General features: G+C 42.2%; 2 pseudogenes; both read right to left on the reverse strand.

The window, feature by feature from the left end:
• Positions 1-1,216: 1,216 nt before the first annotated feature.
• LOC117802640 lies at positions 1,217-1,948 on the reverse strand (annotated as a pseudogene).
• A 10,916-nt stretch (positions 1,949-12,864) lies between these two features.
• On the reverse strand, positions 12,865-13,335 carry LOC100481531 (annotated as a pseudogene).
• Positions 13,336-13,646: the final 311 nt, after the last annotated feature.

A 13,646-nucleotide genomic window follows, 5' to 3' on the forward strand; every position in this document is an offset into this window, starting at 1 on the left:
CAGTGCGCCTGCCCTGCCACAGCCTTTATTCAGGGCATGTCTTCTCTTCTCTGGACAGCTATGTTTGGCCTGCAACTGCTCCTGTTGCCTTGCCGCAAGCCTGCAGAGTCACCCCGTACTCTACTACAGGGGAATTTTTCTAAAATGTAAGTATTATTGTTTGACAGCCCTGCTTAAAAGCTTTCAGTGACTTTGTATTTTCTGTGGAATATATCTCCAGGTTTATAGCATTAAGAACCTTCGTATTCTATTCCTCCAACCTTATCTCTTATGACTTCCCTTTATTAATTCTAGCTTCACAGAGTTTTTATAATTTATATCTGAGCTTTCTTATACATGCCTGACAAACTGCTACTCTACCTTTCAGAGGCAAAGTCGGGAATTTTTTTTCACCTTTGGAAACACCCTCCTTATAGCCCCACCTTCTAACTCCAAGAAGTCAAAGTGAATATATTCATTAATGTTGCCACTCTACCTAGTATAAGCTAATTACTTTTTTTTTTTTACAACCTATTGCAATTGTTTTTCCACTTATCTCCCATGCTAGATTTTGACCATCTTCAAGGTTGATATCTAATTTATTCGTTTTTATAGTTGTAACATATGGCACAAAATAGGTGCTTGACAATTGTCTATTGAATCAGTGAATGGTGTGTTCATGCTTAAATCCCGGTATTTAGTTAGTAGCTCAATAAGTGAAAGCAAGCACTGTTTGCCCAGAGTCAACCCTGCACTGGGCTGGATCCCCTATAGGGGTTAGGAAGTGAGAGAACACTGGTTGGAGAGAAAAGTTTGGACCAATGCAGATGTGGGTTCATTTTTTAGAAGAAAATAAATAATAGCTGGTGGGAATGTCATTATTACTGAATAGGGAGATATTCATGATATTACGGAAAAGTAATTATTGTTTGGTTAAATAATACGAATGAGAAATATTCCATAGTAGAGTGGCCATGGACAAGTGTTTGGATAGGGATGAAATACATGGAAATAGATAAACATGAATTGGTCCACAAGAAAGTGCCTGTTGTGGTCAGTAAGGACTTGAAGCTGCAGATGGGGTGAAGAGCAAGGGGTTCTGTTTTTCTGACGTTGTGTCAGCTGTACTGACAGGGAGATGGGTGGCATCTGGGATGCATTTGTGCAGAGACCCAAGACTGTGATCCTACTTTTGTTTTATGTCTGATCTTATTTATTTGTAAGTCTTTAGAAAATCTCATTCTTGAGGGGCCTCAGACTTCGAGGTAGAAACCCCCAGGGAAGACAGCCTCTGTCTCTCGGCGATCTGTTCCTGGCGTCTTTCTTCCGTCTCCTTCGTTCTCTTGGCCAGAAGTTTAGCCTATTCGGCAGCCTCTCCCTTATTTTCCTCTGTACGCTGTTTCTTCGGAGCAGTACGCTGACGTCTCTGCTGGAGGAAACGTGAAGATGCTGGATGTTGGGCGCTTTGGTTCTAGGTTTCTTACCTTCTTTATTTAGGGCCTTTTTCACATCATCTTCTGTAGAGAGACTGGAAAGCTTGTGGGTTCTGCTAGCTCCTTTGGACCCCAGGCAACGAGGCACAGTGGTATCAGTAAGTCCAGGAATGTCCTTCTCCCCGTTTTTTACAATGACCAAGTTGAGAACACTGAGACGGGCATCCACAATGCAGCCCCGAGCTGAATGATGCTTTCTCTCCAGTCCTCCTTGGTCCGGAGCAGGAATGCCCCTCACTCAGCAGCGGCAGACACAGCCATGGGTCAGGACAGCCTGTTTCATGGGGAAGCCTTGTCGGGTGTCGCCACCACGGATTCAGACGACGTAACCCTTCCGTTCTTCACCCACAGCAGCAGCAGCAGCTTCTGTGGCCATAGGCTTCTCACAAAAAGTACGATGTTTGCATTCATCATCCACTTCAGTGAGTTCCTGGCAGCCAGGAGCTGGGAAAGAGATGTTCAGCTCCATCCCGAAGCAGCCCACCACCTCCTCGGAGCCAGAAAAAAGAGCAACTGTGATCCTATTTTTTACTGCATCAGAACTCTCCTCCCCCAAATTGAGGAACCTTCCCCCTCTCTGCAGCAATGCCTCAGTGACGATGAGCAATAAAGGTTCATGAATTTTCTATTTATTGGTGCCATAGCAGCTGCTGCAGTTAGAAGCTCACAGCTTGGTGCCTCAGCTGTATACAACTTTCTGACCCAGTGTGTAGCTCTTTTTTTTTTTTTTTAAGATTTTATTTATTTGACAGAGAGAGAGACAGCCAGCGAGAGGGAACACAAGCAGGGGGAGTGGGAGAGGAAGAAGCAGGCTCCCAGTGGAGGAGCCTGATGTGGGGCTTGATCCCAGAGCACCAGGATCTCGCCCTGAGCCGAAGGCAGAGGCTTAACGACTGAGCCACCCAGGCGCCCCTCAGTGTGTAGCTCTTTAAAACATATTTTACAATGAAAATTTTCAAACACGCAAAATAGATTCTACCCATGTAGCCCTGACCTAGTTCTAACAAATATTAACATTTTGTGGTCCTTTAATGACATATTTTAAAGCAAATTCTTGACTCATATTGCTTCAGACCTCAGTATATCATTATGCATCTCTAACTGATAAGGATATTAAAAATAATATAGCCACCAAGCCATCATCACATCCAGGGTTGCTTTTAATATGTGCAAGGGACTGGCTCCCTTCTTTCCCCTCATCCCATTCCTCTGTCAGCTGTGCGTACAGTTCCCCCTTATACCTGAGCCACTGCCTTTCTGAGAGAAGAACCCGCCATTGTAGTCCTCTCCTCGTGCAGAGTCTCCATTTGCAAAATACCATCTGTGAAGAATGAAGTTTCCTGGCCTTTGCCTTTGTCCAGCTCATACCTGCTACTTTAATTAACAAAAAGATGTATTCAATCTGTAAACTAATCTAGCACTATTTCAAGTCTCACCTCTACCTGACATGTCAAAAAGGTTCATTTAAAAAAAATCAGATAGTGTATTTAAAGATCTTAGGAGAGGAAAGAACCCTGATAGGTGGTAGGGAATTTTATTTTATCAGAACTTGTTTTGATTTTTAGTTTAGAAGCCAGAGTCTTGAGATTTATATCTGAAGCCATGCAAGGATGCTTTTAGAAGTTTTATAAGTGATATTTAGGATAATACTAATAATCACTTCTGCAATTTATTTTTTCTTAGGAAAGCTGATGGAAATAAATCCCTTGGTACTTTTAACTGATTGAAAGTGTAGTATGGAGTTTCTAGACTAGACCACAAGCTCCATCAGAGCAGATATCTAATTGTCTTGTACACTGCAATGTTGATTGCACCTGGTGTATAGTGAGTTCTAAGCATAGGAAGTTCCCAGGGAGTGTATGTTGAATGGACAAATAAAGATAATGGGCAGTGTTTCCTCCATTTAAGATGTCCTATTAGCGAGGCTGAGATCTAGCAAGATCTAGGAACTATTCCTCTCCCTCCAGCAGAAGCCACAGATGTTGACTTCGTCTCATATTCCTGACTCACCTCCTCCCCGGTCTTTGGTTTGGATTGTATCTCTCTTTCACAGCCTTGCTGGGATGCTGCCACCATCGGTTATTAGCACGTGACTGCCCCAGCATCTGCTCTTTCTTACTGAATACAGAGCTGGGAGACAAAGGCAGGAACTTGACTATTTCCACTACACCACAGGCTTACCTTTAGGGAGCCATGATGTGGGTACCAAGAGGGAGAAAGACAATGAAGTGGGTGGAGATTTTTGAGTTGTTTGCATTAAGATTAAGATTGAGATTAACCAGCGATTGCAAATAGGAGTAGTGGTTATATGCTACAGTATCCTCCTGAGTTTTAAGATTAGAGGACACCATTTACCATAATATCAAGCATGAAGTGTTCCTCACACGGGGACTTTTCTCCTTCTTAGAGAAAAATTGCTCTCATTTGTGGGTAACATGCAGGGTAGAAAGGAAGAAGTCTGTTAGTTTCAATGATTGCGTCTAGTTTAGTTTCTCTTGCACTCCTAGGATTGTAGCCTTGGTTAGTAAAACCTGCACAGAGATGTTTACGCAGACGAGCGCCTGCCAGGGCAGATCGCTTGGCTTTTTTTCTGGAGGTGTGAGAAGAGGGGTTTAAGGGTGACTGGGTGGGAATGGCTCTTAAAGAAGACCTGTCAACTGTAAATTTTGGGGAAATGAATCATGACTCTTTTGTTTTACTTCATTTACACAAATTTATAAATAAGATACAGTTTCAGGCAAGCAGGCACAAAAAAAAAAAAAAGGAACATGTGACTCACAGCCTTTGCATCACACCTTTTCTAGAATCTTGATCTTTACTAATTGTAGTTACTGGTTTAATAACTTTAATAGTTACTGGTTTAAGTCTGTTAACTAGGGTATGCTGATTGCAATGACCAATAGACCTCAAATATAGAGTGGTTCAAACATAAGAGAAGCTTGTTTTTTTGTTCATGTAATAGTAGTGGGAATATGAACAGCCCCTATCATTCAGGGACTCAGGCTAACAGAGGCTCTGTCCTGTAGAGGCTTCCAACTGTCCAAATGTCCCCAGTTTATCTTTCTCTTTTTCCTTTCTGGTTAGTTTGTATAGGAAAAGAGCAGATTTGTATGTGTCAAGTTTGGAAGTGGGATACATAATTTCTCCTTGCAGTCCATTGTTTAGAATTCAGTTACATGGTCACATCTAACTTCAAAGGAGTCTACGTAATATAGTTGTTTAACCTAAATTCTCTAGTAAATAGAATCTGACCAAGGACTAAGTGCTGATGCTTTATTTGAGAGACAAGTCCAGGGCAGCAGGAGTGGGAGAAAGGGAAGTCAGGCAGAGAAGGATGGTAAACAGTGCAAGGTAACATGCAAGCTATTGCTTTATAAGAAGCTGAAGGAGAGGGCAGGTCACTTTGCAGGTTAACTGGCTTGGCCAGGCTGCGTGATGAAATCATGATTCAGAACATTCCTTGGAGGGAGAAAAGGAAAGAGAATTTATCTGCCTGGTTCTTTTCCATCTCTTGCCTCTTACTGGTCAAAATTTGCCCTGCAGTTTGTTCCTCAGCACTACCGGATTGCACCATCCAACATTTCAGCAGCTTCTCAGACGCCAAAACAAATGCTCTTTGGTGTGGCATGTCATCTGACTCTGAATCTGAGTTAGAAAGAGGCAGGAGGAGACAGGGACGCGAGTGTGGCTGGTTTGCCTCAAGTGGCAAAAATTCTGAGTATGTTGGCTGTGGTGGCAGCTGTCTGGAGGATAAGTGAAGCCAATACAATCTATAAATTGCAAAAAGATGTCTTACAGTCTGCCCCTTGCACCATTGCGATCCATTTATGCCCTCCAAATTATATCTGGTTCATAAACTAAAATACGGGAACAACATTTTTGTTGTTGTTGTTGTTTGTTGTTGTTGTTAGAACAAGCGGTCATCTTCCTGGAAAGTCGAGGTACAAGTTCAACCAGTCAGAGTCATGTTTAAGGCGAATTTTCCTAGAAGAGATAAAGTGGGAAGGTCAGTGAAATCTACTCCAGTCCCTGCTTCTGCAGTTGGTCCTGAGGCTGTAATTGAGATCCATCGTCTCTCTCCTCCACCATCCATTGTAGATTTCCTCGCCCTCTGTAAGTACTTCCACTGGCATGCTTGCCTAGTGGGGTCCCCAGTCCTTCATTCTGAGCCTTTGTTGCTCTGTGTTACTGGATAATGGTTGTTACAACTGGTCAGTAATGGTTAGTACTGGGTATGGAAATACTCAGATGTCTTAGTGAGTATCTGTGGTCTTAGACATTGTGTAGAAGCAACCCTAAGTTCTTATGGTAATCAAGGTTCATTGCCTCAGCCAGTCTAGTTACTCCTTTCTGTGATTGCCAAGTCATGGAGACTTCAAACTCTACCAGTGGCAGGTACAGCTTCTAGTTCGGTGGAACCACCACTGTACCCCATGGCAAGAGTTCCCCTTCTGGGAATTAGAAGCTGTCACCCAACAGAGCCCTGGATTGCAGGACTGAACGCACAGATGTCACAAGTGGGCTATCGAGTGTGATGATAAGAGGAGGCCCTGGCATGCCTCTTTGCTCTTAGATTTCTGTATTCAAGTTATTGGAGACATAGTACCACATGTCAAGTTTCACTTACACTGCATCTTGGAGGTCACAGTGTCAAATCTTCAGTGTAGGGCAACCCTCTTGGGTCCTCTCCCACTTTGGGAGCTTTGTACTATCACTTTACGCTTGCTCAATAAACCTTGCTTTGCTGCCCACCAAAGCAAAAAACAAAAACAAACTTCAGTGTAGAGTTCCTGAGCTGGCACCTTAGCCGAGCTTTTAACAGATCATTCCACTTTTCGTTTGCTTGGCTGCTTCTGAGTGATAACTCATTTGTTAGAAAGGCATGGATGATCTTAAAAATACACTCCTTCAGTCAACAACAAGGTGAAAACACAAAACAGGGTGTGTCAATAATTTCATAAGCCTAAGCTTTAGGTGAAGAATCTGAATACTGTATTCTTAGCAGAGAAAAATGTAATTTTATTATTGGGTAGAAACTTAAGAGATCAATGAATTCACCTGTCCCATTTTACAAAAGAAAAATGGAGGCTCAATGGAAAGAATGACTTAAGAGGGACAACAGCTAATTAATGGATGAATATGTGCTGCATTCAGGTTTTCTGATTTCTGGGTCCCTAAAAATTCCATTCTATAAAATAATTTTTTAAAAAGATTTTATTTTATTTTTTAAAAAAGATTTTATTTATTTGACAGAGAGAGAGAGAGAGAGACAGCCAGCGAGAGAGGGAACACAAGCAGGGCGAGTGGGAGAAGAAGCAGGCTCCCAGCAGAGCAGAGAGCCTGATGCGGGTCTTGATCCCAGGACCCTGGGATCACGCCCTGAGCTGAAGGCAGACGCTTAACGACTGAGCCACCCAGGTGCCCCTAAAAGATTTTATTTATTTAATAGAGAGAGCACGTGTGCATGAGCAGGGGAGGGGGGCAGGGGGAAGAGGGCAGAGGAAGAGGGAGAAGCAGACTCCCTGCTGAGCAAGGAGCCTGTCACGGGGCTGGATCCCAGGAGCCTGAGATCATGACCTGAGCAGAATGAAGACAGACACTTAACTGACTAAGCCACCCAGGCGCCCCTAAAATCATCTTTTAAACAAAAAAAAAAAGGTTCATCTTTTGAAAATTCGGAGTGGATTTTTAGATGCAAATTAGATTCTTCAACGTTGTAATCGTCTTTGTTTATCCTTTTCCACAATATATAGAATTGTATTTTTGTTCCTGGAAGTAATGCAATTTTCCATGGAGACGCAAGGAAAACATTCATCTTCAGGCAATAATTACTTTCCACTCCTTCAGGTCCTTGTTCAAGCCTCACCTCTTCCAGCAAGCCTTCCCTAAATTCTTTAGTTTGTGTCAAGCGTGTCTTCTCTTAAGTTGCACAGACACTATTTGCCATCTTTTTGTTATTTTTACCGCAAAACAAATTTTACAAGATCATAATAAAATAAATGAAAGGGGAAAAAACTCCTAAAATATTGTCATTTTAACAAATTAAACCATTTTCATTTTTCAAAATTACATTCAGCATTTGTGTGCCTGTATAATTTGTAGGACATGGGGTATTTTTGCAATCACGGCACAGACAGATATTTGTGCTCATTTCCTCATTTGGCAGTGCATGACCACTTTTTCAAGTTGCTACATGATTTTCATAATTTTATTTTGAATAGCATTATTCATTACATTTTGGATATTTCATAGGAATAATGAAAAATGAATTAACATGTCTGAGTAGACTCAGCTTTTCCATTCAACATCATGCAATTTTAGGCAGAAAAAGTCCTCAACTTCTTCTCGTTGCTACCCGCTACTTTCATCCAGTTGAAAAGTCTAATTTTTCCATTGCCTAAATATTTCATAATGATAAACTCTTTTTTCCTACTTCCTCACTGGCTTAGGCTTCTTGAGGCTCACCGGTCCAATCACAGTAGGCTAAGACTGGTTACTGCTAGTGTGGCTAGTAGGTTTTTATAGTCCATCCTCCTTATGGATGCACAAGTAATCTTTCTAAAATAAAAATGTGATACTATTACTTCTCTGTTTAAAAACATTCAGTGATTTTCCTTTGTCAGTACTTAAAACTTGGGTTATTTTGCACAAAAATGTAGATTTCTGGTTCCTCTTGGAGGGTTGGACAGTGGGCCACAGCGGGTCTGCATTCCAGCATGGCACCAGAACCTGAAATTGCATGGAGGCTGTCTCTACAGACAGGGCAAGTGCTGTCCAATCTGACGTGGAGGTCCTTTCTCAATCCTTCCTGGCTCTTAGGGGCTTTTGAGTGTGAGACCCTTTACTGTCCAGGCTAAGGCCTAAATTCCTTTGAATGACACATAAGACTCTTTATCATGGGCCCTGTTAAGTTCTTTCACCTTATCGTTGCATTTATCAAGAAATAGAGAGTGGCTCCCAAAATGTGCCTTGGAATGTCTTCCTTCTTCCCTCACCATTCTCATGTCTAGGGGAAGCTCTTTTTCTCCCTTCCAGACTGGGCTGCCTTGTCACCTCCTCTACAAAGACCGTCCAGATTTCTAAAACCTACCAGCTGGCAGAATGATCTGGAAAGGAATTTTACTTTTCATCCTATTCTACAACTAGTTTTTCCCTGCTCAGGCTAGGAGACAGGGCAAGAAGCCTCCTCTTGCCGCTGCCTCCTCGCTCCTTCTCCTTCCCCTTTTCGTCTGGCTCTCTCCCCTGCTTTCTAATTCAGCAGAAGTTTATAGGAAAGCTGTTGAAGGCACTGGCTGCTCAAGAGGGTGGGTGAGGGTTCCTGCAAATGGTAGGGCTTCCATCCCTGGGGGACAAGTGAACGTGTCACGGTGGCACCATGAGCAGGTGCTTTAAGTCAGGTACAAGCGATGTGCTGCGAACAGGTGGAGGAGGGAGTGTTTGCCAGCTGTGTTTGGCACAGGCTGTGAAAGGTGACTGCTTACATCTTTAAAGATTTCTTAACAGGATGATGGAACCATGTGTTCCTCATAACTCTGTCTTATACCTTCCTCTCATCTTTACATTCCCTTCTTTGCCTCTCTAATATTTCATTTTAGAAATGACAGTGACAGTCAGTTTGTCTGGCTTTGAATCTGGCGCCATTACTTATCTCTGTGATGTTGGTCAGGACCACTTACGTTCTCCATGTCTGTTTCTTCATCTTCAAGATGAGAGAAATAATAGTACCTACATCACAGGACTGTTGAGAAAATTCAACTGTTGAGATATCCGTGTAAAATACTTAGCTTATTGCCTTACAAAGAATAAATGCTTGATAAAAATTAGCTATTATTAATATCATTATTTAGTTACTCACATGCTTCCACATCATTTTCTTCGGGACTTCCAGGGCTATAATTATAATAATTTTAGCTAACATTAAGAGAAAGTCCAGTACAGTGGTTAAATATGCATGCTCTGAAGCCAGACAGCTTGCGTTCAGATCCATCAAATCCTGCTTTGTAAGTATTACAAGCTACTTACCTTTCCTGCATTTGTTCCCTCATCTTTAAAGTTGAGAAAATAATATTGCCTATGATACAGGATTGTTGTGAAGATTAAATGGGTAAATACATATAAGATGCTTAGAGTAGTGTCTGGTACATAGGAATTGCTGAATGAATATCTTTTGAGTTACTTATTTTTATTGAGCTGTGCTGAGTTTCATATACGATATCCATGGTATCCTGAGGTATCTTCTCAACATAAAAGGATAATAGTAAGTCTTATTGCACAGATGAAGAGAGAGAAGCTTGGAGAATTCCAGTAGTTTGCTCAAGGCACACACCAGTTAAATAAGAGAGCTAGAACTTGGAGCCAGTTATTTCTGAATCCAAAGTCTTGTGCCCTTACTGTCATTGTCCTGAGGGCCAAACTCACACATTTACCTGTCTAGGAGGCATCTCCTAGAGGTTGTCTCATGGACACTTCATATCCAACATCTCCACAACCAACCTCATTATATTCCCTTCTGAGCCTGCTCCCTCCTCGGGCCCACTGTCTTTATAAATGAAACCCCCTACTCTCCAGCTGTACAAGCCAGAGAACTAGAGAGGACGATTATACTTGATTGTTCCTTCTCATTCTCACCTCTTTAGTCAACCGCCAATACCTGTGGCTTCTTACTCTGAAAGATCTCCTGTATTTGTCCATTTCTTTCTGTTTTCACTGCCACCATCCTAGTCCAGGTTGCCATCATTTTCTTCTGAGTAAGTGCGGTTACCTTCCTTTTGAGTTATATAATCGCTTAATAAGATGCAGAATATTATTTTTTACCTGGTTTTCTTTTAAAGCATGGTCTATCTTCATTGGAAGAAATGATTGGGACAGAGGACCCCCCAACACACTGCCTGCTTCAACTCCTATCACAAATAAGGATATTAGGTGATACCAGAGTATGGTAAGGCAAAGGGAAAGTAATTTTTTTTTTTTTTTTGTGAACATAAGGGAAAAGATTTATGGTCAAATACCCAGTAGAGAAGAGGAGAGAGGATAGAAAGAGGAAAGAGAAGGGAGGAGGAGTAAGTGAATAACCAGAAGATGATACAAAGATGAGGGCCAGTGAAAATTCATAGCATGGAAAGCCAACAAATATTTTTTTAGATGCTATAGCTTATGTCTCCAGGGCTTAAAAAAAATAAAATGCTATAGCTTAATTGTGACTCTCATTTGCTTTCCTGTGAAGTAAATCCTTTCTTTTTTCCTCTTATAAAAATTTGTAAAATGTTTTTTTTTTTTTTTTTTTTTTTTTTAAGATTTTTTAATTTATTTATGTGAGACAGCCAGCGAGAGAGGGAACACAGCAGGGGAGTGGGAGAGGAAGAAGCAGGCTCACAGCGGAGGAGCCTGATGTGGGACTCGATCCTGGAACCCCGGGATCACGCCCTGAGCCGAAGGCAGACGCTTAACGACTGCGCTACCCAGGCGCCCCTGTAAAATGTTTTAAAATCTGTTTTGGTTGGGGCGCCTGGGTGGCACAGCGGTGATCCCGGCGTTCGGCTGCCTTCGGCTCAGGGCGTGATCCCGGCGTTATGGGATCGAGCCCCACATCAGGCTCCTCCGCTATGAGCCTGCTTCTTCCTCTCCCACTCCCCCTGCTTGTGCTCCCATGCTCGCTGGCTGTCTCTATCTCTGTCGAATAAATAAATAAAATCTTTAAAAAAAAATAAAATAAAATCTGTTTTGGGGTAAGTAAACCTAGTTTTATGACTAGGTTAATGTAGTATGTCACAGAGAAACCATAAGCCCAGAAGGCAGAGCTGGCCATGAGCAATAGGCCTATGGGAAGTTCTAGAAGCTGGAGCAGAGCTTTGGCCTTCTGTTAGGTCATGAAGTTGTTGAGACCTCAAGGCAGTTATTCCTAGATCTCCAAAAAGACAGGTGGTCTCCAGCTGACACCTGATTTGCATTTGTACCCACATAAAATCGGTGCTTCCTACATGACAGCTGATATTCTGAGAGAGGCACGTAAATCTCGCATTTCTTTTCTTCTTTGTGAAAATACAGCCAAATAATTAACTGTTTAAATTTCAGGATTGAACAAATCAGAAACTGATTTGGAAATGTCATTCCAACAAGTTGGATTTTATTCACAGCTCTGCCTCTTAACTGAGTTCCAAGGGACTAGCCAATGGGAAGTAATTGAACTTCTCTGTGACTTCATGTTTCTTATCAGTATAATAAGGGACTTAGGTCAATTGTTGTATTCTAAGCTTTGATCCATATGTCCGTGTAACAGTGGTTGTGGGTATTTCCACCTTTCTGTCCATAGGTTGAATGACTATATGTCCGATTTATTTAGTGTAGACCCAGTTTATTCCTGTTTCCTGGTATAATTATTAATAGTGCCCCATTTCACTCTCAAAGTTGTCCAGATGTGGATAATAACACTACAGTTACCCTATCAATAGGAGTTCCTTGAATAGAAGATTTTAGGGCAAATAATTTTAAACAGGTGTCTTAACTGCAAAACTTTGCAGATTCTTTAATATGCTAACATGTCTTATGATTCTTGAGAAGAGAGGGGGTATAGTTTCCAGGATTTTGGTTTTGGAATCCTTATTTTGCTTCTTCTGGGAATAAGTTAATGGAACTTATTTTAGGAAAGAGTATTAAATCATCTTAATTCATTAAATACTTATCAACTATTATGTGCCAAGTCCTGGAAGGGCAATGGAGAAATAGTGATGGATAGAAGCTAACTTGGCCCCAAAGTAGTTTATAGTCTGAGCCATAAATGAGGTGAATGGCAGTGGGAATTAAGATAGCACACAAAAAATTGCAATTCAAGGTCATATTCTAGTTCTAATATTTTACCATGATGCCATGTAATTAGAGACCAAGATAAAACAGAAAAAAGAGTCCAAATCCTAAATGAATGGTATAATCTGTTAGCTTTATGTCAAATGAAGGTTTCTTTCTTTCTTTCTTTTTTAAAATCATTAATATTATTTTCCTGCTCTTGGATCCACGTTTATTAGAACTCGGAAGCCCACCCAGCAGCCCTCCTCCTAGAGGTGTGGCCCCAAGGGTCTAGTAACATTTTTAGAGCAAACAGCCCAGAGGTTTTACTTGGACTGAAGCAAACGAAATAGAAATGGCAGGTAGATGGCTCCTCCCAAGCCTACAGTTATCAGCTCTGGTCTGAGTGCATATTCTTCCCAGGGCTTCCAGCTCACCAGCTCCATTCTAGCACTGCCTACTGCCCTCCCCCCCTCCCCTCCTCACCCCCCAAGCCCAAGGGCTTTCTTATGCTAGGCCAGCAGCTTGGCAGGGTCCTGGGGCCAGCAGAGGCTGTGAGGTCAGAGGAGGAGACTGGGTCTGAATCCCTTTCCCACTGTGTCCTCCCAGGAGCCTAGCTGCTGAAGTACTCCTGATGGAACTTCTGGAAGTCTTCCTCTGTAAACAGGGTGCTCTCAGCTGCCGTCTACTTCTTCATCTTGGCCATAGGCTGGTCACAGGCCTTGTGGCCCCAGTTCTGGCATGCAATCGGCTAGGTGACCAACTCAGCCACTGTGCTTCTCACACTGGTCATAAACTTCAGGTTGACTCTCAGGTAGACTTGATGCTCTCACTTCAGGAACTCAGCAAGTACCGACTTGGGCACCTTTCCCTTGGCTGAGTTCTGTCGTTTCTGGGCTTGGGTTGCATTTGTTTTCCTGGTGCGCTTTACCAGAGCCCTGCTGGGCTTGGCCTTGCCTGGTTCCGGGGCCTCGACTGCCCCCCGCAGCTCCCAGTCCTGCTGCAGCAAGGCCAGTGCCGTGGCTGCACTGAGCTCTGGCCACACGCCCACAGATTCTTCTTCTTCATTCCAGTTGGTTAACATCTAGTTATTTTAGTTTCAGGTGTACAATTTAGTGATTCAGTACTTCCAAACATCACCTGGTGTTCCTCACAAGTGCCCTTCTTTATCCCCATCATCTATTTAATCCATATCCCGCCCTCAGCTTGTTCTCTGTAGTTAAGAGCCTGTTTCTTGGTTTGTCTCTCTGTCTTCTTTTTCCTTTACTTGTTTGTTTCTTAAATTCCACATATGAGTGAAATCATGTGCTGTTTGTCTTTCTCTAACTGACTTATTTTGCTTAGCATGTTGCAAAGACTTATTTTTTATGGCCATATAATATTCCTATATATATA

The sequence above is a fragment of the Ailuropoda melanoleuca genome, chromosome 6 (assembly GCF_002007445.2).
Source record: "Ailuropoda melanoleuca isolate Jingjing chromosome 6, ASM200744v2, whole genome shotgun sequence".
NCBI lineage: Eukaryota > Metazoa > Chordata > Mammalia > Carnivora > Ursidae > Ailuropoda > Ailuropoda melanoleuca.